This window comes from Gossypium arboreum, chromosome 2, assembly GCF_025698485.1.
Source record: "Gossypium arboreum isolate Shixiya-1 chromosome 2, ASM2569848v2, whole genome shotgun sequence".
NCBI lineage: Eukaryota > Viridiplantae > Streptophyta > Magnoliopsida > Malvales > Malvaceae > Gossypium > Gossypium arboreum.
Window position 1 is genome coordinate 31,243,838 of NC_069071.1, and position 23,949 is coordinate 31,267,786.

The 23,949-nt window shown below is 37.0% G+C and overlaps 1 non-coding gene across 1 annotated transcript; it reads left to right on the forward strand.

Annotated features, from left to right (window-relative positions):
- Nucleotides 1-19,629: 19,629 nt before the first annotated feature.
- LOC128289773 (small nucleolar RNA R71) lies at nucleotides 19,630-19,736 on the forward strand. Its single transcript, XR_008279417.1, has one exon. It is a non-coding gene; the product is annotated as a small nucleolar RNA R71 (small nucleolar RNA).
- The last annotated feature ends 4,213 nt before the right edge of the window (nucleotides 19,737-23,949 follow it).

The window sequence follows — 23,949 nt, forward strand, 5'->3', positions numbered from 1 at the left end:
ACCGATTCGAGTTTCTTTTCCGTCTCTTTACTTTCCAACACATACGCAAGGTATGTTTCACACCCTTTTTCACATATCTCCGAAGCGGTCATAGAAGATATTATCGGCACTCCTTTTAAATCGATGAGACTAAACTCGGACTACCTCATTATTTGCACTCCTCAAATCAATGGTTTTCCTTTGCGATCAACCATCGCATCATGTACGGTCACCAATCCATACCAAGAATAACATCGAATTCATCAAATGGTAGAAGCATCGGATCGGTAGGAAAACAGATTCTCGAAGTATTAGGGGCATCTCTTGCACACTTTATCAACGAGTACGTATTGACCCAAAGGGTTTGACACTCGAATTACGAACTCGAGAGACTCAACGGTAGAGTCTTCTTGGATGCTAAAGTTTCACATACATATGATTGAGTAGAGCCGGGGTCAATCAATGCAATCACACTAGTATCAAAGAGAGTAAAAGTACCGGTGATAACGTCGGGGAGGATGCCTCCTCTCGTCTTGCGGATGGCATATGCTCTAGCAGGAGCTCGGGTCTCGGATCGAACAGTAGTATCGGTGGCTCCCCTCGATTACCACCCTACCTCCTGAAACCCTCGGGGTCTACCTCTAGTCGTCGCCCCACTAGATCTCGCACCTTGCATCTTATTCTTCTCATCTAGCTCAGTACAATCCCTAATGAAGTGGTCCTTGAACCACATCCGTAATGAGCCTTGTTAATGACTTACCCCAACATTCACCTAGGTGTCGTCTTCCACATTGGGGACATTCAGGTTTCTCTTGACGATTATTGCCCACACTAGCTACCGATGTAGCTCGGAGTCCGTCAATGGTCGGGCTCTAATGGAAATTCCCGATCGCCCTCGACTTCTTGGTGTCCTCCCCGAACCTCTTTACTGATCGAGAACGGAGCTTTACTCGTTGATCTTTTACGGTAATCTCTTGCTTCAAATTCAGCCTTCTTCTTCTCCTTCCCAAGTTCTTACGCCTTGCGAGCTCGTTCGACTAGTGTCACGAACTCCTTTATCTCCAAAATTCCCACTAGTAACTTTAACTCTTCATTCAATCCTTCTTCAAATCTTTTGCACATAGCAACCTCATCAGCCACACACTCCGAGCATACCGACTAAGTCTTACGAACTCATGTTCGTATTCGACATCTGATCATATCTGCCTTGTTTGAGTTCCAGAACTCCTTACGCTTCGATCGATGAACCGTTGACTAATATATTTCTTCCGAAATTCGTTTGAAAGAAATCCCAAGTAACTTGTTCCTTTGGGACTATGAAATCAAGGTCCTCCACCAATAGTAGGTGAGTCTCAACAAAGATATAGCACACTTAAGACATTCATCGGTGTGCATGACAGTTCATCAAACACTCTAATGGTGTTATCAAGCGAACTTCGGCCCTTTCGGCGTCGTCGGTAACTATGGCCTTAAACTCCTCGGCCCCACGCTTCCTAATCAAGTCCACGGTGGTTTACTCAGCCTCACGGGATCGAATCGATGGCATTACGGGCTCTTGGGGTGGATTATTTAAATTCGGGAATGGTTGGACAGCCGGATTGGTTCGGGCATATTCGCGACCCACTCATTCATCATGGTGAAGAAGGCTTGTTTCGCCTTCATTTTGATTATTCGCGGATGACCGAGGCTCAACAGCGGTGTCCCTTGCGCAGAGCAGCCGCTACACTTTCAACGTCATCCGCCAAGGGTCTCTCTATCCGGGTTCCATCGCTAATCAAAACAAAAATTTCAACCGTCGAAGTCATCACATTATTAAGCACTAACAATTTGGCATGTATAGCTAGACTCACACGCTCTATGGTAGTCCTAGAACCGACTAAACCATAGCTCGATACCAATAAAATAGTAACACCCGAACTCGTGACCGTCGCGATTATCGGGACACGAGGGTTAACGACCAAATCCTCTCAAGGTACCAACCAATTTGACATTTCCAGTCAGGCTGGAAAACTGCGTCACCGTTGCCTTAAAAATCATATCTCGAGTTTCAAAACTCAGAAACTGGTTTCGTAAATTTTCCCTGAATTTAGACTCACATACCCATCCATGGATTTATTTCTAGAATTTTTGGTCAGGCCAATTGGTACAGTTTATTAGTTAAATTCACCCATGTTACAGGGATCGACTGCTCTGACCTTCGCACGTTACAACTTGAATATCTCTCTGTACAGGGCTTTAATACTGGTGCCGTTTCTTTCTAATGAAACTAGACTCAAAATGGAATCTGTACATATAAGGCATGACTCCTAATTATTTCTAGATAATTTATGGTAAATTTTCTAATTCGCGACAGGGGACCCAGAAACCGTTCTGGCCCTGTCTCACGAGAACTTTAATATTTCTCAGTATACTGCTCATATGGTCATTTCGTTTCGTCCATATAAAAATAGATTCATCAAGGTTCAATTTCATAATTTACTCACTATTTAATTCTACTTCTACTATTTTTAGTGATTTTTCAATCTCATCTCACTGCTGCTGTCCGCAACAGTTACTGCAGTAGACTATGCCAATTTCATGAATCTTTCCTTGGCCTTAATCATCCATCATACATGACACAAATTATGGCCACCTTATCAAAATTAGAGTTTCTAAGACTCGTGGCTATAGGTTCTAGCATCCCACTCGACGACCACATAGGCCATTTTCACATGGCTTAAAGTTTACAACCCACAGTTCGACAAAATATAATAGCCTATACATGCCAAATGTTCTTCAACAACGAAGACAATACCACAAGATTTCAGCGGTGTGATGACTTCAACGACGGTCCCGATCACGCAAACAATACGAGTTCGAGAGACCTAAATGGGTGACAAGAAAAACACCGAGTGAGTTTACGACTCAAGAAGTCATAAGCATTCATCAATCCATGATAAAGTTACTACAACATGAACAACAAACGAGGCTAGGTACTCATCCATATCGAATCTATACCATAATACCTCGGACCTTTCGGTCCAATCTCGTACCAAGTCATACATCCACATTTCATATTCTACACAACAAGATAATCAAGCATTTTACACATTAACTCATTTTCCACCACAACCATACAATTTCAATCATCACATAGATTTAAGGCTTACCAAATTCAACCCCAAGCATGAGCGTATTCTCTATTCGTCATGAGGTACTTACCGATCCGCTGTCCATACTCAATTCGATGGAGACACACCTCCATATATATAGAGTACGCTTTTACAGTGCTTACTACTCGATTTCGCACACCTAGTGCCACGCAATTTAAGCCCGCACACATAGTGCCATACCCTTCGAGCTCGCACACCCAGTGCCGTATTTTTCCAGCACGCACACTTAGTGCCAATCTCGTCACCATACACACGTATTGCCCGCACACATAGTGCCGAAAGCAAACTTTCTACACATTCCACTATTTCTTTTACATTCAACAATTATCCTCACTCCATACACATACAATTTCATTTATACATATATAGCATTCCATTAAACACAATTGCATAGATTTTCCAATCATTTAAGCAATATCAAACATATGTGCTTAATGACTTACTTTGTTTGGGGTAGAACGGTTCCAAATCGGCTACTCGTTTGCTTTCTCCTTTCCTTTGTCCAATCTAGTTCCCTTTGCTCTTGAGCTAAATCAAACAATTTACCTCTCCATCAAACACAAACATACGGCATTCACATGCATTATTATGGTTATTGCGAATACTTAACACAACTAAGCTGAAAATTTACTCAATCTCATCTTAATTTATTGCTACTTATTTATCAAAGTTTCCAATACAAGGTATTTAACACCTATGCCCATTTATACCCCATATGGCCGAATGCTTCATTCCTTACCCAATTAACCATCCAACAATTTTTCAGCCTCATTACCACCCTTTTCATGTCTAATTGTTTAAATACTCTCAAGCTCATTCACAAGTACTATTATACATCTCATTAAGCATTAATCATTTTGCAACATAAATTCTATAGCATGGCCGATACTCATGCACACACACACACATAACAACAAGATCTCAATGGCACAAAATTTCCTTTTTGTTAAACATTCGAACTCACTCATCTCCATGCTTTCATCACAACAACATCAAAACACTCACCAAGGAAAACAACATGCATGGCCGAAATTTAACTCACCTAACAACTTAGTTTCGATTTGAGATTCAAGGAAAATTTTGAACCAATCCTCCAAATCAAGCATGCATTTTCAAGAGTGGCATAAAACATACCTTCTTGTATCAAAATACCTTAGTCTAGTAAGCTCCCATGGCTGATTTTCTCAAGCTTTTTCCCCTTTCTTCTTAGTATATTCGCCAAGCAAGGAGAAAATGAGAGAATGAACACTTTTTTTTTTCTTTTGTTTTCATCATATCCCTATTTTTTTTTTCAATTTCATTTCTTTATTCTTTCAAGCATAATACATTAGCTAAACATGTTTGAAACATGTTTTCCCTTGCCCATCACTCTTGACATGGCCGGCCACTAACCTTAGGAATGGGCTATTTGACATGCAAGTCCATTTATTTTACTTCATCCTTTTATTAATCTCTTAAAATTAGCCACATCTATTTAAATCCTTTCACATGAGTCCTTTTTCTTTCAATTCACAATCAAATTAACTAAATCAAAGAATTCAAAATTCACACATGCATTTTCACATATTCTAGACAATAAATATTACGTTCGAACATGTCGGTGACTCGGTTTGGCGGTCCCGAAACCACTTCCCGACTATGGTCAATTTTGGGATGTCACACTAACCATGATCAACTCCTAGATCTGCACCAATCGTAACTATTAAAACTAGAATAATAGGTGACTCGTATCCAACACAAGTCCCCTTACCTTACTATGGCTATTCGGCCAATCTTAGCCAATGGATAAGGAATACTTATCAAAACTGCAAACACTTAAAGAGCAATTCGGTAGAGAGTTAAGATCTGAGATCCGGTACTAATTCCCTACCAAAGTTGATTGAAAGAGTGAGGGACAATAATCAATACCTAGCAAAGAAAACTGATTGGAAGAGCAACATTTACACTTGATTCGGTCAAAGCGTATTCAGCCCTTGGGAGATTTGACTTTTCGGCTTTTCAAACTTAGTATGGTGAATAAGGTTTATTTGGTACAGATTAAAGAAGAAGAGTAGAAGAAGAAATCGGCTAAGTGAAAGAAAGAAAATTGTGTAGAGGAGAATAGAAATCGACATGAAGAAAAGAAAAAAAAATAAAAGGGTTTTTGACTTTTTGGATCTTTAAAAGAAAAAGGTTTTCGGCTTTTGGAGAAAGGGGTTTCTGGCAACAAGGTGAAGAAGAATTTCGGTAGTAGCCTGGCAACCCTGTATTCGGCCCCTATTTATAGCCCTTATAGCTGAATTTTCCATGCCCAATTTCGAATTCGGCTCTATCACTTTTCTCTTCTCATATCCTCGTTTTTCTCCCTGATAACCCCTTGATATTTTCCTTAGTTTTCTCTTCTGAACACTCCCCTTGGAGTCCATCTTCACGCCACTTCCATCTTTCTAGAAGTCCAAAATTAAACCTCTAAAATAATAACCTAGGATTCAAACCTTGGATCTCCTTGCTAGCTACTAACGCCACCTCTCTACTCCCTAAGTGGCGTCACTTAGCCACTCCTCCACAAGGCTTTCTGATGCTATTTTTCCCCTATTTTTATTTAAAATCCCATCTACTTGCCAACCCTGATTCTTTTAATAATTAAGCTATAATTTCATTTATTCCTAGGAACATAAAACACAATTTTTATCAAAATCGAAAGCAAAAAAAGTTCAGGATTTCGAGATTTTTAGGTTTCGAGATTTTTGGGGTGTTACAGTCACACACTCCTGTGTCCCTAACCTGTGTAACTCTCTGTTTATGACATCATTAGCAAATTGAAGTCACACGGCCAAGTCACACACCCGTGTGCTTAGGTCGTGTGGGTGATTTAATTTTCATAATTTTTCATAAAATAGGTGCAGACTTCACAAGCCCTGGGCACACGCCCATGTCCTTGGGCTGTGTCCTTCACATGGCTAAAACACACAGTCGTGTCTCTGCTCGTGTGGACAAAAATAAGACTATTTTATAACAGCTTGATTTTGGGCCTAGTCAAAACAGTGGTTTTGGGACCACAAATCCGATGTAGTAAAATTCATTTTTATTATATTTTAATGGTCTACAATTTTATGAAATTGTTTTGTGAAAATCTCGTTCGAAAATTTCGACGTTTGGACACTCAATGTAGTCAAAAGGACTAAATTATAAAAAGTGCAAAACTTGAGTTCTAGAAGCTAGTGGTGTCAAATTGCTTTGAAATCTTAAATTGGAGGTCCTTTAATGGTAATTATACCATTGGTTGATTTGTTGGAAAAAATGGACATGAAATGGGTGAAATAGAATGTTTTTAAGTTAGGGGTATTTTGGTCATTTAGTAATTAAATGATTAAATAAAGAAAATAAAAGCCAAATTTTGCTCATCTTCAACCCCTTGGCCGAATTTTTGAAGACCACCATGGCTAGGTTTTTCTTCAAGCTTTCCAAGCTTCATAGTAAGTTCGTTCTTGCCCCGTTTTTCATGATTTTCACGTTTTTGAAATCCTTGTAACATGATCTACCTATTTCTACCATTTATTTGAGATATGATGAAGGTATAGGGTTTGAAAAATGTGAGAAATTTTTTTATTTTGATGTTTAATGGTAGATTATGCATGTTTATGATTAGAGAAACAACTTTTGCTAAGTGATTTTTGTGAAAATGCCTAAAAGGACTAAATTGTAAAAGTTATAAAATATGTAGTAAAAGTGTGTTTTAATGGGAATTGTGGCTGTTATAGTTATGAAAATGATTTAGCTAGGCTTGTATGTTAGAGAAATTGAATAAATTTCATTTTCTGAGCTTAGGGGCAAAAATGTAAATATGTGAAACTTTAGGGCAAAACGTAATTTTTCCACAATATGATTTTTGGGTCACAATTAATCATATGACTAATAAGTGAGCTAAATTTGATATTATAGATCAAGAAAAATGAAGTTCGAGTCTAGATCGAGGGAAAAATAAATGTTGGACAAATAGGTCCTTTTCGCCGTTGTCGCATTTGAGGTAAGTTCCTTTGTAAATGATGCAATATTGTACCATGTTTTAATGCTTTATTAATGTATGAATTTCTATGTTTAATTGTTATAATGAGGGTATGAATGATATCATGGTCAATGAGAATGACATTGTGAACGAGTTCGACGAAGATGTGACATCGAGAAAATCCTGTTTGAACCTTAGGAATAATTTAGGATACAATGTGACATGTCATTAGGGGCTATATGATTTGAGCTCATGAGCTATGCGATATGTGTTTATGTGAATCCAGGTGTTGGTCTTGTATCCAAAAGAATTTTCAGAAATTCACTTGTAATAAGAGTTGAGTTTTTCATTACAAAAAAAAATTCTTTCATACAAACAAATATATATTGTGGCGGACTCTAATCTAAATAGGGTTCTTCGGCAAAAAGGGTCAGAATGAGGAAATGGGATGATCCCGATTTCTTTTCCATCACTTTGACATGTATAAAAAAAATATTGTGACATTTCATTTTTTATAGCATTTTCAACCCGGTCATTTTTTATATATCGCAAAGGTCGATTCCATCGTTTAGAATAAAAAAGAAGTGTCACAAGAGGTTTTTCAATCCATAATAAATATTTATCTTCTTTTTTTTTTAATATTTCTAACTTCTAACTTTCTTGATTCCCATCCAGATAAGAAGTTTCATAAACTGGTTTATTTTTATAGTATGTCTCTTTAAAACGAAAGTGGAGTTCGCCCTTTATTATTTTTTTTCTTTCCAGTCACTCGTAGCTTTTCTGTTTCGTCGATTTTGCTCGGATCCACCTCTTCCTCTGAAAAAAGGGAAGAAGAAGTATTTTCTTCGGTCCCCTGTTTCTGGTTAGCCCCTCCCCCCTCGGACGTTTATGTGAATCCAGGTGTTGGTCTTGTACATTCTACCGGTGGTTGGGTAACCCGACATGTGTTGCGGTTACCTGTCAGCTTCTGTGAGCAGGCCGTGTAGTTATGTCTTGACTATCAGCTTTTCTGAGCAGGCCGTTGATTAGATCGAGAGCGAGCATTTCTGTGATATGAAATATGAGGTAGCTTTGGCTACATATGTGGCACTCGTGTGCAAAGGCTTTCCGTGTATCCAATTGGTATTCCAAGTGTTCAACGGGTAATACAAAGTTTATGTCAGATGTGAAAGGATATGATTATGCTACGAAATTGTACAGATATGTACAAAAATTCAAATGATTGTGGAATTCATGAATGGTGAGTTCATGACCATTGTGATAATGTTATTGTGTTAACCTTATGAATAATGGTATACGTGTATATATGTATGGAATTCATGAATGGTGAGTTCATGAGCATTGTGACAATGTTATTGTGTTAACCTTATGAATAATGGTATATGTGTAAATATGTATGGTAAGAATTATTGATGTTTATGACTTGGAATTTTAAGCCAAATTGAATTGAATTGTGGAATGTTGTATTTCACTTGAAAATGATTCATCGGATATAAGCAAAAAGAAAAGATTGGCATGATTATTCACTAAAGATGGCTATGTTAGTATGAGGTGTTAAGAGCTTAGAAAATTGAAAAATGATAAGTTATGTGTTTGAAAATTTGTATATATATAATTAATGTGCATATTTACCATGAATTTTGAAATGATTTGTTAATTGATGTAACATATTACAATGAGAAAGATTACGGTTGCCAGGCTAATGCTAAGACATGTGACGGGCAGAGACACGGCCATGTGTCTCAGTCGTGTGACGGGCACGACCCAGGGATATCGGCGTATGCCTAGGGCGTGTGAAGTCTGCACTAAATTTTTGGAATTTAATTCGTCACACGGCTTAAGCACACGGGCGTGTAAGTTGGCTGTGTGACCCTATTTTGCTAATGACGTCATAAACAAAGGGTTACATGGGCTAAGGACACAGGCATGTCCCAAGCCACACGGGCGTGTGTGACCACACTGCTTACCCACACGTGTGTGTGGCCCTCCAAAATAAGAAAAATTTCTAAGTGTTGTAAAAGTTCCAAAAGTTCTCGGTTGAGTCCCGAACCACACCCAATGTATGTTTTGGGCCTCAGGGCCCATATAAGGGACGATATGCATGTGAATGAAAATTTTTAAATTTGGATGGAATTCATGTCTTAGTTTTGTATGATTGTGTGAGTTTATGTCCGGTAACACCTCGTATCCTATTCCGACATCGAATACAGGTAAGGGGTGTTACATACTTACTAAGCCATTTTGTCACCTTTACTTGCACCAACCTACACAATAACAAGCAACACCAATCCAAGCATATTCATACAACCAATTCAGCCACAAACAAGATATCAATATAACATTTACATGCAACCATTTACCACATACAAACATCACCTACTCATCAACTCAATCCATGCAAATTTTCACATCCTTGAAAACATCATCATATACATATGTACTTAACCAATATTAGCCAGTTTCAATGGCCATTTACAAAATGAATTATCCACCATTATAAGCCAACACATTTGGAAAAATTGAATATGAAAAATAACAAAATGACTGAGTCCCTATACATGTCATAACTCAAAATAATGAAATCATAAGTACCCAAAATGAAAATTTGATAATGTGAACGGATCTCCAACCATCTTCGACCCCCGAGCTGGCTTGGCGACACTATAAGACGAGGGAAAAGAAAGGGGAGTAAGCTTTAAAGCTTAGTAAGTTCCTATGAAAATAATATGCATCGTAAACATACTTTAACATAGATTTAACATGAAGTAAATTAACATAAAAGTCATTGTGAATTCATAATCAAGCTTAGCATAGATGTATATAAAATCTTAACATCATAACTTACTCGTCAACCAATTCGAGGTTTCATCAAATATTGAACTCATTAAGTATGAGTTTTATGTACATACCTATACCAACTTGCAACTCACCATAATCGTTCGCAACATACCATAGTCTTTGACAACTAAAACATTGTCGTTAAGTTTCCTATTGAACCACTTGGAATACTAAAGGATACTCAGGATATCTCACATACATAGTACCATACCAATGCCATATCCCAAATATGGTCTTACATGGGATCTCATATCGATGCAAATAGCCCAGCTATGGTCTTACACGAAATCTCATATCGATTCCATATCCCATATATGGTCTTACACGTACTCTCAACTAACCCTAATGTCATGACATTTGTATCCTAACTATTCCTAAGGTTCAACTAGGATATTTCTCACTCGTCATCCATTTTCGATTTCATCCTAAGAGTTAAACATAAATTCATACAATATTAAAGTATTTAAAATATAAATAAACAATGCATTATTTACATACGAACTTACCTTGGTACCAAAAATAGGAGAAATGGATTTAATCGTCAAACACCTTATTCTTTCCTCGATCAAGGTCTGAACTTAATTTTTCTTGATTATCAAGCTTGAAAGTTGACAAAACCCTAGCTATGGTGAGCTTGAGATTTTCGGCCAATGTAGGAGAAGATGGACACAATTTTGACTTGATTTTCCCTTTTTATTCTTTTATTTACCAAATAACCAAAATGCCCTTTTTGCCAAACTTTAAAATTTTATCTCACCATGTCCATTTTTGTCCACTAACTTAACAAATGGTTTAATTACCAACTAAAGACCTCTAATTTAAAATCTCATAGCAATTGGACACCTTTAACAAGTAGAACTCAACTTTTGCACTTTTACGAGTTAGTCCTTTTGACTAAATTGAGTGCCCAAACGTCAAAATTTTCGAACGAGATTTTCACAGAAGAGTTCCATAAAAATATAGAACATAAAAATATAATAAAATTTAATTTTTCCTACGTCAGATTTGTGGTCCTGAAACCACTGTTCTAACTAGCCCCAAAATCAGACTGTTACAACTTGATGATAGGTAAATTGGCATGATGTATGTTAATCATGAATTGTATGATATGCTTGAGTAATATATGCATAATAAAAAGGGAAATCATTAACAGGTTAAATGGAGTTAGGATTTGGGAAATAACAATTATCTATACTAACATACGGTGTTTTTGATTGCAAATCGTGATGTGCGAAGCTCCGAGCCTTGCGGAGGGGACACTGTAGTATTCAAGCATTAAGATCAAAATGGCGAATTAGAGTTATGGATAGAGGAATAGGGAAATGGAATTTCGTTAAGATACTGCCATACCGGGTTGCTAGCTGCAAAATGTGATGTGTGAAGCTCCAAGCCTTACGAAAGGGACACTTTGGTGTTTGAACATCAATGTTAGATATGAGATGAATCAATATCAATGATTATTAGGTCCCTTATAGCAACACCATGACGGTGGCCAACAAACTCTTTTGGGTGACACAGTGACGGTGGTAAAGTCCTTCAGGGCTACACCTCAAAAAGGTTTAAGGTGTAAGACTATAGCTCGACTATGGCAACCAATAGAGAGTCCGGTGGGACAATAAACATGGGGTAGTCCATCAGGACGTTAAACATAAGGTATATTGTGTAAGACCATAGCTCAACTATGGTAACATAGAAAGTTTGCTAGGACATTAAATCTGAGATCAGACTGAGTAAGACCATAGCTCGGCTATGGCGTAAGGTGAAGTCCGGCCAAAATATGGGGCTAGGAAGATGATAGTGCAAGGGAAGAAAGAGATAAAAGTATGATCTACTTGGAAATTAACATGAAAGGGCAAGTATGGCTCGTCCAAGAACACGAGTAAATGAGATAACCCAAAAGATTTGCCAAATTATAAAGATAAGAAAAGCGAGTAATAACATATGAGGTTGCAGGTGTTTGGCTAATAACCCTGAAAAGGACTGTGTAATATTTGATCAAACAGAGCCTAATACTAAGGGTGGAACACCTGACACCAGACTCGTTCGCCAGATCTGGGTGTGGAACGTTAGAAATGGATGTATACCAAATTTTGTTAACTACTATAAAAAAACTAAGGAAAATAATTTGATCATAAAATTTATAATAATAATTTTTACAACTATGGCCTTAAGCCAAAAAATGTTTATTCTCTTAAATTATTTGTATCTCTACTCAAATTGTCGATTTACAAAGAATTTCTTAAAAAGAATTTCTTAAAATTTAGCTAAGGACTATTTGTCTTAAAATCTCGATTCCAAGTATATTATCTGGCTTCGTTGTTATTGGTTTTGAAGTGAAGCCTCCAATGGTATCCTCTTCCTATGTGCATGACTTGACCCATCAACGATCCCTAATCTCCACTTCATTTGGCTTGATCCTTCCTTAAAGTCCTTGATCATATCACAAGTCCCGCAAACATCAGTCAACTCTGTAAGATCGATTAAACTTTGTTAGTTCTGACTGGTTGTTTACATCACATCAATAATGTGCAAGCGTACACTGTTGATGCAATTATAATAGACAGATATGAGTCTGTCGGATATCGATCCCACAAGGATGGTTGTCTTTTTTCTATCAATTCAATGTAATAAATAAATAGAAACGAGAAAAATTGTGGGAGTAGTTATCAAAGTAATAACTGGAAAACAAGAAGATAAAATATGACAATGATAAACTGGGACCCCCAATGTGAATATTCAACAGAATACTAAGTGCTTACAAGGTATAAAAGGATAGGTGATTGTTGATGCATTAAATCGCAATAAATATCTTACTAAGCTTAACTTCTATATTTAATCTAAGACTTAAACATGCATATCAACCACATCTTCTGATGATGGCAATAGAATATTATTAAGAATAAGTTGATTAAATTCCTTTAATCCTTAAGCAACTTCTGTTGTCATGTTTGTTAGCTTGAACTGCCGCTGCACTTTCTAGTGTTAGTAACAGCAATAACACTTCCATGCTAAAAGCATTCAAACTCAAAGATTAAACAGTAGAAGCAAGATTAAATAAAACAACATTTAACCTAGAAATCATGTAAAATTCTATACAAACATGAAATAGAAAGTAATCACCAGTGTTTAGAAAAGAAATATAAAAGAAACAAGTGGAGAGTATTATTCCTAGAAAATCTTTAATTAATCTCTCAACTCTCTCTTGTGTCACACTCAGGGCTCCTCGTCAGGAGCTAATCTCTGTCCCTTTCACGTCAGTTCATCCATAGGAAGCTTAAGCCGCCATAGTGGAAAAGCTTCAAAAGATAGGTTGTCGAAGATACTATCCCCTCAAAAGATAGCTTCAAAAGCCGCCATAGGTTCACTAAGGCAAAGGATCATTCTAGCAACTTGAATCACATAAAATCTCAATGAATGAGTCACATTCAAATGACAGAATATTACATCGACAATACATAAATATGAATGAATAAGATTGTAACTTCATCAAAACCAGCATGATATTTTAAATTGATACGTGATATTCATGACATGTTTTAAAAACTTATAATTAATCATTCTTGAAACTAACTATTACCACAATGAAGGCAAGTACCTATCGAACAGTAGTATAGCTTTAGCAAGATCGGATTGTCGAACCCAAAGGAACCAAGAGTACTAGTAATTACTTTCTTTTTATTATCTAGCCTAAAAATTAAGAGATTTGTTTATCTAAACTAATTAACTAAACTAAGAGTGCACAGAGAGAAAATGGGAAAAGCTTTTGGGAAAACTCAATTGGTTAAGACAATATCCAAGGAAAAATCCACCTAGACTTCACTTGTTATTTGACTCTGAATCAGACGATTTATTTATTAGACTTGATCCATAGAAATCCCTAAGTTATATTATTATCTCTCTCGAGACTAATAATGTCTAACTCTAGGTTGATTAATTGAAATCTCTTTCTAATTAACGTCCTAGTATTGCATTAACTCGATCTATGGATCCCCTTATTAGGTTGCACCCTAATCTGGCAAAATCTTGTCACCCTATCTTTAGGCGTGCAATCAACTCCGCTTAATTATGGAAAATTTACTTTTAGACGGGGATTTTTTCTTCTTTGAATAAGTGCATTAACTTGAATCTATATCCTAGAATATTAAGACAAGAACTAAGAACATATAATTAAGAACAAGTCAAATATTTACCATACAATTCAGATAATAATAACAAGATCCGTCTTAGGTTTCATTCCCCTTAGGTATTTAGGAGGTTTAGTTCATGATTATAAAAGAAAACATCTCAGAAGAATAATGAATACAAAACATAAAGAAAACCCAAAACCTCTGAATGGAAATTGAAGGGAGATCTTTAGTCATGACGATGAATCTGGCTTCTGAGTGGATCAATCAGCTTGTCTTGAGTAATTCCTTGCCTTCTACTCGTGTCCTGTTTCTAAGTGCCTCATCAGGTGTTTAAATAGGCTTTAGAATGCTTAAGAGCCCTCAAAAGTGGCATTTTCTAAATAGGACTATACTTGGGCTCGACAGGGACATGCCTATGTGACACGCCCGTGTGTGATTGCTAGCCCGTGGTTAAGGCTGTTAAATAGGCACGGGCATGTAGTCTACCTGTGTAAGTCGTGCTTCGATCTTGCCAAATGGACACAACCGTGTGGCTTACTCGTGTGAGGAAATCCAGGCCGTGTTGATTTCCCATGTGGGTCCATTTTCTCTGTCTTCAGCCTGTTTCTTGCTCTTTTTACTCTCCTGTGCTCACCTAAGTATAAAACATGAAATTAAAGAATTAGGAGCATCGAATTCACCAAATCTAAGGAGAAACCATCCATAAATGTGCTAAGCATGGGATAAATATATGTATAATTTACAGTATATCAAATACCCCTACACTTAAGCGTTTGCTTGTCCTCAAACAAAATCCTCAACTCACAAACAAAATAAATTCTTCTCAATTTATAATCCCTATCAATAATATCTCAAAATAATCTATAAGTATTCATACATTGAAAATTCAACTAAAAGTACATCAAAGTTTCAAACATTCCAAATTGAGCATTTTATCATGAAAACATAGGTGTCCCCTCCATCTAAGTAATCACCTTTGATCAAAATATCACAGAGCTTAACATCCTCACTAAAGGTTCGTTCAAATCACTCGAGGTGTTTAAGGACATCAAATAAAGCACTCATTAGTCAATATGAAAAGTTATTACCATAGGCTTGCATGAAAATGAAATCTCTACCACTATAAATTGAGATGATACATCAATCAAAAAGGTCTTTAAAGGGTTGTAACGTGGCTTTGGTTAGGGGGTGTGGTCACCAGCTGAAAGAAAAGGTTAGAATTGAGATTGAATTGAAAAAAAAATCACCTAATTAGAAAAATAACTAATTATCAGTTGGATACAAGTGAGCTTCTTCTCAGAATATGGAATTAACACTCAAGCTCAAAAACGACAAATTACTACTAATATGCATGTAAGTATTGTTTTTTTTTTAAGAACAAGTCAAATAACATAGAACTTAATTATTGCAACGAAGAGTAAAATATAGCTAACCAATTAATTCAAATCAAATCTTGACAAAAATAGGGATCAAATTAGGGGATTTCAATAATAATGGGTTATGGGTTAATATTGAGGGTAAATCAATTAATGGCTTGTTAGGCTCAAAGGGGTTCACTAAGGGTTAATTATGAAGGTAGGCTTTTGTGGAGTGAGTGAGTTAAACCTAAGTGCCTTTATCATCTCGACATATCAAATCAAATGGTGTAGTCTTGGCATGCATAATCAAGTAAGTTCTAGAATAACAAATCAATACTGACGCACTCATAATAAGAGTGAGCATGAAAGAAATAACATATGTTCTAAAGGCTCAAGATCTCACAAAAATTATGACTTTTTGATGTTAACCCTGTGAATTTTAACTCAAGATAATATCTAAACTTAGGGAAACAACCTAAAAAATTTTTAATTCTCAAAAATCAACTTATCATGCTTGATTCCCTAATGTCTTAAAGTTTAAACGATCAATGCATAAATGCCTATGTTTTAATTCAAGACATATCAATAAAAATCATAACTTAATCAAAATTCATTCTAATAGTGGTATGAGAAGCTCACATGAGAACAAGACAAAATTCAGGGATTTTTGATAATAATATAAAAGACCCCCCACACTTAAGATGTACATTGCCCTCAATGTACAAAGATAAATATGTTGAAAAACATAGATCTATAATCATAAGATAGAGAGAGAAGTGAAACTTCCTGAATGATGAATGAACTGCTTGAATTGGAGTTATGGAGAATAATCAGCCAAGGCAATGATGAGAGTGAAGGAGGATACTCTGGTGGTGGTAGAGGTTCATTAGTCCATAAGTCCCGCGCCAAAAGAATATTATATCTGGTAGTAGCTATGGTCGTGGTTGAGCAGGACAGGGTAGTCGTGGAGAACCTTTTCCAGTAGAGTTTTTAGTTCCTAAGTGATGATGAGCTTTGGAGCTCTTTATAACTGTGATAAAATCAAGAACTCTTTAGGAAATATAAGGAAGCATAATTACTCGTAATGAAATAGACGAAACTATAAATTATTCAATAAAAATTATAGAACCTAAAATTAAAATAATATTAAGGGAAAATAAAATAAAAAGTACTTAAAGAAGATAAAAAAAGATAAAAATGGAAATAAAAATAAAAAATAAAAAGTCTTTAAACATCATAATTACCGGATGGTTCGCAGGGTGGTGGTGGCAATGAGATGTGAAGGTGCTGGCAAATCTGATGAAGAATAGCATCAATGTGATCAAAGTGCTGAAAACACTGCTGCTCAAATTGAGTAAGGCACTCAGAGATGTCAAAGTATGAAGCCACCGCATGAATTGGACGATGGATGGGTGGTGGTTGAAACGGTGGGTCCTCATGATGTGGAGGGACATCATCAGTAATGTCCTCTAGGTCCTCCTCCTCGGTGGACTGGATGAGGCGGTACTGAGGAGGGTAGGTTCCGCGTCGTTTCTCGATCATCCTTATATGTAGCATGCTCGAGATGCCCTATGAAGTTGTAGCGGCTAGGGTTAGGGATTTTGGGGAAGGGGGTGATGAATAGTGAGAGGTATATATAGATTTTGGGGCACACGGTCGTGGGGCACGCCTGTGTGCCTTAATTTTTACCCGTATGTTTAGCGATTTTTAAATTTGGCCACGTTTGGCATTCGGCCCACGCCTGTGTTCCTTGGGCACGACCGTGTTCTACTTTGTTCTCTTCTCCCATCCCCGTGTATGGATGTCCACACCTGTGGTAATTTATTAGTCTTGAGCACGGTTGATGGGCACGTGCATGTCGCACGCCCATGCTAAATTCTCAGTTTCAACCACGGGTTATCGAAACGGGCGTGTCGCACGCCCGTGTTAGTTTGACAGACTTGCCCACAGCCACGTCGCACGACCGTGGCAACTTATCGTATCTCGTGTTAAGGAAAAAATTTGCCCTATTTTCACACTTTCGTATCGCACGACCGTGTCTCCTACTATGGTGTGAGCACGACCTAAGGCACGCCCATGTGCCCGACCATGTGGATTAGAAAACCTATGTTTCAACGACTCAGTTAGTGATTAGATGTCAAAAACTAAAATTTTAAAGAAGTTAACATCATTAGTGCTCGGGTTGCCTCTCGAGAAGCACTTATTTATAGTCTAAGCTTGACTTGCCTTTCTGTTGCATGGTCATGGTGGTACGAGGAGTTTACACTCCTCATCCCTGCTATCAATTTTATCAACATAAGGTTTAAGATGAGTACTGTTCACCTTAAAAGTGCCGAATTTGGGATGAATTACCTCGACTGTACCATATGGGAAAATACTGAGTACCGTAAGAGGGATTGCTCCGTTAGGTTCAGAAGTGACAATATGAGGGTCTGCTGCATCTAGCAGTACTTCGTCTCCAACCTTAAGTTGATTTGGTGAGATATTGAGCTCGTCATGGCATGGTTTTGGTTTATCATGTGTCCTCGATTTATGTGTCCGCCATTCAACTAGTTCTTCATAGATAGGTCCTTTGTCGTTATTTGAACATGGCTTAGATGTGTTCTTTGAATGTGTTTCCTGCCAGGAAGGTTTCACCACATGATCAGTTTTAATAGTATGATTTATACAACCACCTTGAATTTTCGATGTGTTACTCGAATTACGAGCTTGAAGGGAGATTTTTTTGTCTCCCACCCGAAGTGTGAGTTCACCTGTGCTAACATCAATTATTGTTCTAATAGTTGCTAAAAAGGGCCTCCCTAAAATTAAAGGAAAGATACTATCCTCCTCTATGTATAGAACAACGAAATCAACTGGGAATATAAATTTGTCAATTTTAACGAGTACATCTTCAATAATACCCTTAGGAAATCTGACTGTTTTATTGGCTAATTTAATACTCATCCTAGTTTGTTTGGGTTTCCCAAGACCTAGTTGTTTAAACATTTTATAAGGCATGACATTGATACTAGCCCCTAAATCAGCCAAAGCATTATTAACATCTAAGCTACCAATTAAATAAGAAATCGTAAAACTCCTGGATCTTTTAATTTGTTGGCCAGCTTATTCTGTAGTATGGCTGAGCAAACCGCATTTAGTTCCACATGCGACGCCTCATCCAACTTTCGTTTATTTGTTAAAAGCTCCTTTAAGAATTTGACTGCGTTCGGCCTCTGCGAAAGAGCTTCAATAAACGGTAAGTTAATATGTAATTTCTTTAAAAGTTTAAGGAATTTACCAAATTGTTCGTCTGAGTAGTCTTTCCTTGTTGCATTTGGGTATGGTACATGTGGTTTGTACTCTTTACTTACCTGTTTTTGGTCATTGTGGTCCACCTCACCTTTACCTTTACTTTCCACAGTCTCTTGCCTCGGTTCTGGTTCAGCTGCAACTAACCCTTCCTCATCTTGAATGGTAGTTGCGTTGAGTTGTTCCCTTGGGTTAGATTCAGTGTTACTTGGCAGGCTACCTTGTGGTCGTTCAGATATTAATTTGGTGAGCTATCCTATCTGAGTTTCGAGCCCTTGGATTGACGATTGTTGATTCTTAAGTGTTGCTTGGTATTCTGAAAATGAGTTTCTGACACTGAGATGAATTTTGTTAGCATCTCCTTAAGGTTTGATTTTTTTTTCTTATTGGTAGGGTGGTTGTTGGAAGCCTGGAGGTGGTGGTGGTCTATGATTTCCTTGGCCTCCCCATGAAAAATTTGGGTGGTTCCTCCAACCTGCATTGTAAGTGTTACTATAAGGATTATTTTGAGATCGAGGATTATTACCCATGTAATTTAATTGCTCATTCTCTATGTTGTGGCCATAGGGTGGGTATTCTAAATTGCTTGATCCACCTCCACTTGCTTCACACTGCATTACTGGGTGAACCTGTGAAGAACCAAGAAAACCGTCAATTTTTCTGTTCAAAAGTTCTACCTGATTAGAGAGCATAGTGACCGAATCGACGTTAAAAATGCCGACTGTTTTTGTTGGTTTTGTTCTCATGACTTGCCACTGATAATTATTCAGTGACATCTCTTCTATAAATTCATAAGCATCCTCAGGAATCTTATTAGTGATACTTCCTCCAGTAGCTGCGTCAATCATCTGTCTAGTCGAAGGATTTAGGCCGTTGTGAAACGTTTGAACCTGTAGCCAGAGTGGTAACGAGGGCATGTTCTTAAAAGGTCATTGTATCTCTCCCATGCATCATAGAGTGTTTCTAAATCCGTCTGCACAAAAGAAGAGATATCATTACGTAATTTGGCTGTTTTAGTCAGTGAAAAATATTTTAATAAAATTTTTTTGGTCATTTGTTCTCAAGTAGTGATTGAACTTCGCGATAATGAGTTCAACCACTGTTTAGCTTTGTTCCTCAATGAAAAAGGGAATAACTGAAGGTGAATGGCATCATCAGAAATGCCATTGATTTTAAAAGTGTCGCAAAAGTCTAAGAAATTCGCCAAATGAGCGTTTGGGTCCTTGTCCTGCAAACCATCAAATTGAACAAACTGTTGGATCATTTGAATGGTGTTAGGTTTCAGTTCAAAATTATATGAAGCAACAATAGACTTAACTATGCTCGATTCAGTTCCTATTAAAGAAGGTTTAGCATAATAATACATAGTACGCGGAGCAGGATTTTGATTAGCAGCAATCGCAGGAGGTATCAGATTTTCTTGGTTTTCAGCCATCTCCTCGATTGTGGTGTGAATATCATCCTCTTGCTCTTCCTCTGTGTATCTTAAGTTTTGCCTTATTCCTCTTCAGTTTCTGCGAACTGTGCGATCAATCTCACTATCAACCAGTAATAGTCCCGATAGGTTTCTTCTAGTCATACACTATAAAAACCTGCCAAGAGCAAATAAAAGAAAAATTAGAAAAGAAAATAAAAATTTAAATTGTCAATAAAGTAAAATGGCTAAAGTAATAAAAATCAAGTTTTCCTAATATCTTCGTTCCCCGACAACAGCGGCAAAAACTTGATACGTGAGATTCGCAATAGGTTTTAAAAATTTATAATTAATCATTCTTGAAACTAACTATTATCACGATGAAGGCAAGTGTACCTATCGAACAGTAGTATAGCTTTAGCAAGACCGAATTGTCGAACCCAAAGGAACCAAGAGTACTAGTAATTACTTTTTTTTTTATTATCTAGTCTAAAAATTAAGGGATTTGTTTATCTAAACTAAGTAACTAAACTAAGAGTGCACAGAGAGAAATTGGGGAAAAGCTTTTGGGAAAACTCAATTGATTAAGACAATACCCAAGGAAAAATCCAGCTAGACTTCACTTGTTATTTGACTCTGAATCAGACGATTTTTTCATTTGACTTGATCCGTAGAAATCCCTAAGTTATATTATTATCTCTCTCGAGACTAATAACGTCTAACCCTAGGTTGATTAATTGAAATCATTTTCTAATTAACGCCCTAGTGTTGCATTAACACGATCCATGGATCCCCTTATTAGGTTTCACCCTAATCAGACAAAATCTTGTCACCCTATCTCTAGGCGTGCAATCACACTTGCCTTCATCGTGATAATAGTTAGTTTCAAGAACGATTAATTATAAATTTTTAAAACCTGTCGCGAGTATCACGTACCATGAAGAGATATAAAGTTGACAGGAATAAATGTGTCCAATGGGAATTGCGCCCGTTCAAACAAATCAGACGGCTAGGTCACTTTTGATCAAACGATAGGATCTAAAAATTCTGATCCACCCTTCATTCATGGTGAGTCATACGTAACAGTATAATAGTATGAACTGTGTTGACAATAAAGTCCAAATGCATCAACAATGGTACCTGATTATTCTGTAGGAAAAAAAAAGTAAAACGAACTTGAGCAGAAACAAAAATAAAACAAAATTACATAATAATAAATTCCATAAAAATTAAAATTTTTCGACCAATTTAATGGTCTTTGCCTGCTTTTAATCAATATTCCCAAAATAATGTTTCAATAGCTAGCCATTCACTTTGAACTGGTGTCCATCATGTAAATCTCTGATTGTGGCTTCATTATTAGGAAATATTTTGACAACTTTGAAAAGTCTAGACCAACATGAGTGCAATTTACCCGGATGTAGTTTCAGTCTAGAATTGAAAAATAAAACTTGTTGACCTACGATAAATTATCGCTACAAAATAATTCTGTCATGCCATCATTTGGTCTTTTCCTTGTAAATTGCAACATTTTCATATGCATTTCACCTAATCTCCTTTAGTTCAGTGATATCCAATAGCCTTTTCTTTCCAACAGCTTCATAGTCCATGTTTACTTGCTTAGTTGTCCACATTGCTTTATGCTCTAGTTCGACTGGCAAGTGAAATGCTTTCCCAAAAACCAATTGATACGGTGACATCCCTAATGGAGTTTTGTATGCTATTCACAACGCCCATAAAATGTCATTTAGTCTGGAAGATCAATCTTTCCTCGAAGGGTTCACAACCTTCTCAAGAATGTTTTTAATTTGTCGATTCGATACTTCGGCTTGTCCATTAGTTTGCAAATGATAAGTAGTAGCCATTCTATAATTAACTCTATATCTCTTTAGTGTGGTTGCCACTTGGTTGCAATGAAAGTGTGTACCCTGATCATTAATGAATGCCTTTGGTGTGCCAAAGTGGGTGAATATATGCTTATGAAAAAAATTTAAGCCTTGCCTTCAAGAACATCCTTTGGGATCAAATGACTTCATTTCACTTTGAGACATAGTCAACGACTACTAATATATAAAGATTTCCAGATGAATTTGGAAATGGTCCCATAAAATCCATACCTCAAACATCAAATAGTTTAACCTTCATAATTGACTATTGTAGAATTTCATTGCGTCGGGATACAGAGCTAGTTCGCTAACACCTATCGCATTAATTCACAAAATTATGGGCGTCTTTGAATAATGAAGGCCAATAGAATCCTGATTGGAGAATCTTAGCAGTAGTTCGCATGCCACTGAAATGGCCTTCATAAGGAGCATCATAATAGTGCTTCAAGATTGAAAGTATACCTTGAATAAATATAGATCATTCCAATGATACTTCACTACTTCATGAAGAAACCTTTATTTTTTATGGCATGTGACACTTAATGGGAGTTTTCTACACACTAGATAATTAACCAAATTTGTATACCAAGGGGTTGCATCTACAGCAAATAACTTCTCATCTGGGAATGTATCGACAATTTGAAGTATGTTTCCACCTTCACTACCAAATTCCAATCGAGATAGATGGTCTGCAACTTGATTCTCTGAACCCTTGAGGTTTTTTTATGTTAATGTCGAATTCTTGCAATAGTAAGATCCAGTGTATTAGTCTTGGTATTGCATCATTCTTAACAAAAAGATATCTCAATGTCGTGTGATCAGTAAATATGGTAACCTTTGTGCCAACAAGATAAGAATGAAACTTGTCGAAAACAAATACTACGACCAACAATTCTTTCTCTTTAGTGGTATAATTGATTTGAGCCTCTGTAAGAGTTTTGCTAGCATAATAGATGGTGTGAAATATTTTTCCCTTGCATTGTCCTAGAACAACACCCACAACAAAGTTGTTTGCATTTTTAATTGAATGAATACTGCTGGACATGCATCGTTAAAGAGAAATTTTTGATTCTGTTCCAACAATGAGCTTAAGGGCTTTGTAAGTTTCGAGAAATCTCTAATAAAGCTTCGGTAAAACCCCACATGCCCAAGAAAACTGCTAATACCTTTCACATTTTTTGGTGGAGGTTTTTCAATGATTTCCATTTAGCTTTGTCTACTTTAATGCCTTGACGAGAATGCGATGGCCTAACACAATGCCTTCAGTTGCCATGGAATGACATTTTTCCCAATTTAGAAAAAGATGTGTGTCTTCACATCGTTACAATACTTTATCTAAATTTCTAGAGCAATGATCAAAATCATTCCCATAGACTGAGAAATCAACCATAAAAACCTCTAAAGAATCTTCAATCATATCTGAGAATATTGCCATCATGCACCTTTGAAATGTGACTGGTGCATTGCAAAGAATGCAAGGCATATGGTGAAAAGCAAAAGTATCTTGTACATTAACAATTTGTGGAACTTATTTGTCTTGTACATTGACAAGCTCTTCAAATTCAACTTTCTCCCTAGGGATCACTTTACCAGCATCTTGAGGTGCTACAGTAGAGTCTATAGTCGGTTCGCCAATTTGTTTACCACTACTGAGAGTGATAGCCTCGCAGTGTTCTTGCCCCCTCAGACTGGGATTTTTCGTGTCACTAGGTAGTGTGCCCGGTGGTTGAGTATTTAGATTCAAAGGAAGTTATACTAATTGTGCCTCCAATGCCCTAATAGAAGATGAATTCCCTTGCACAATAGCTTCTGTGCGAGTCATATGCTCCCTCATTAAAGCCTCAAGAGCTACTAAGGGGTCAGAAGGATAAACTTGCGTGTGCTGTTGTTGCCGATGCTCTTGAACATGCTGATGCGAC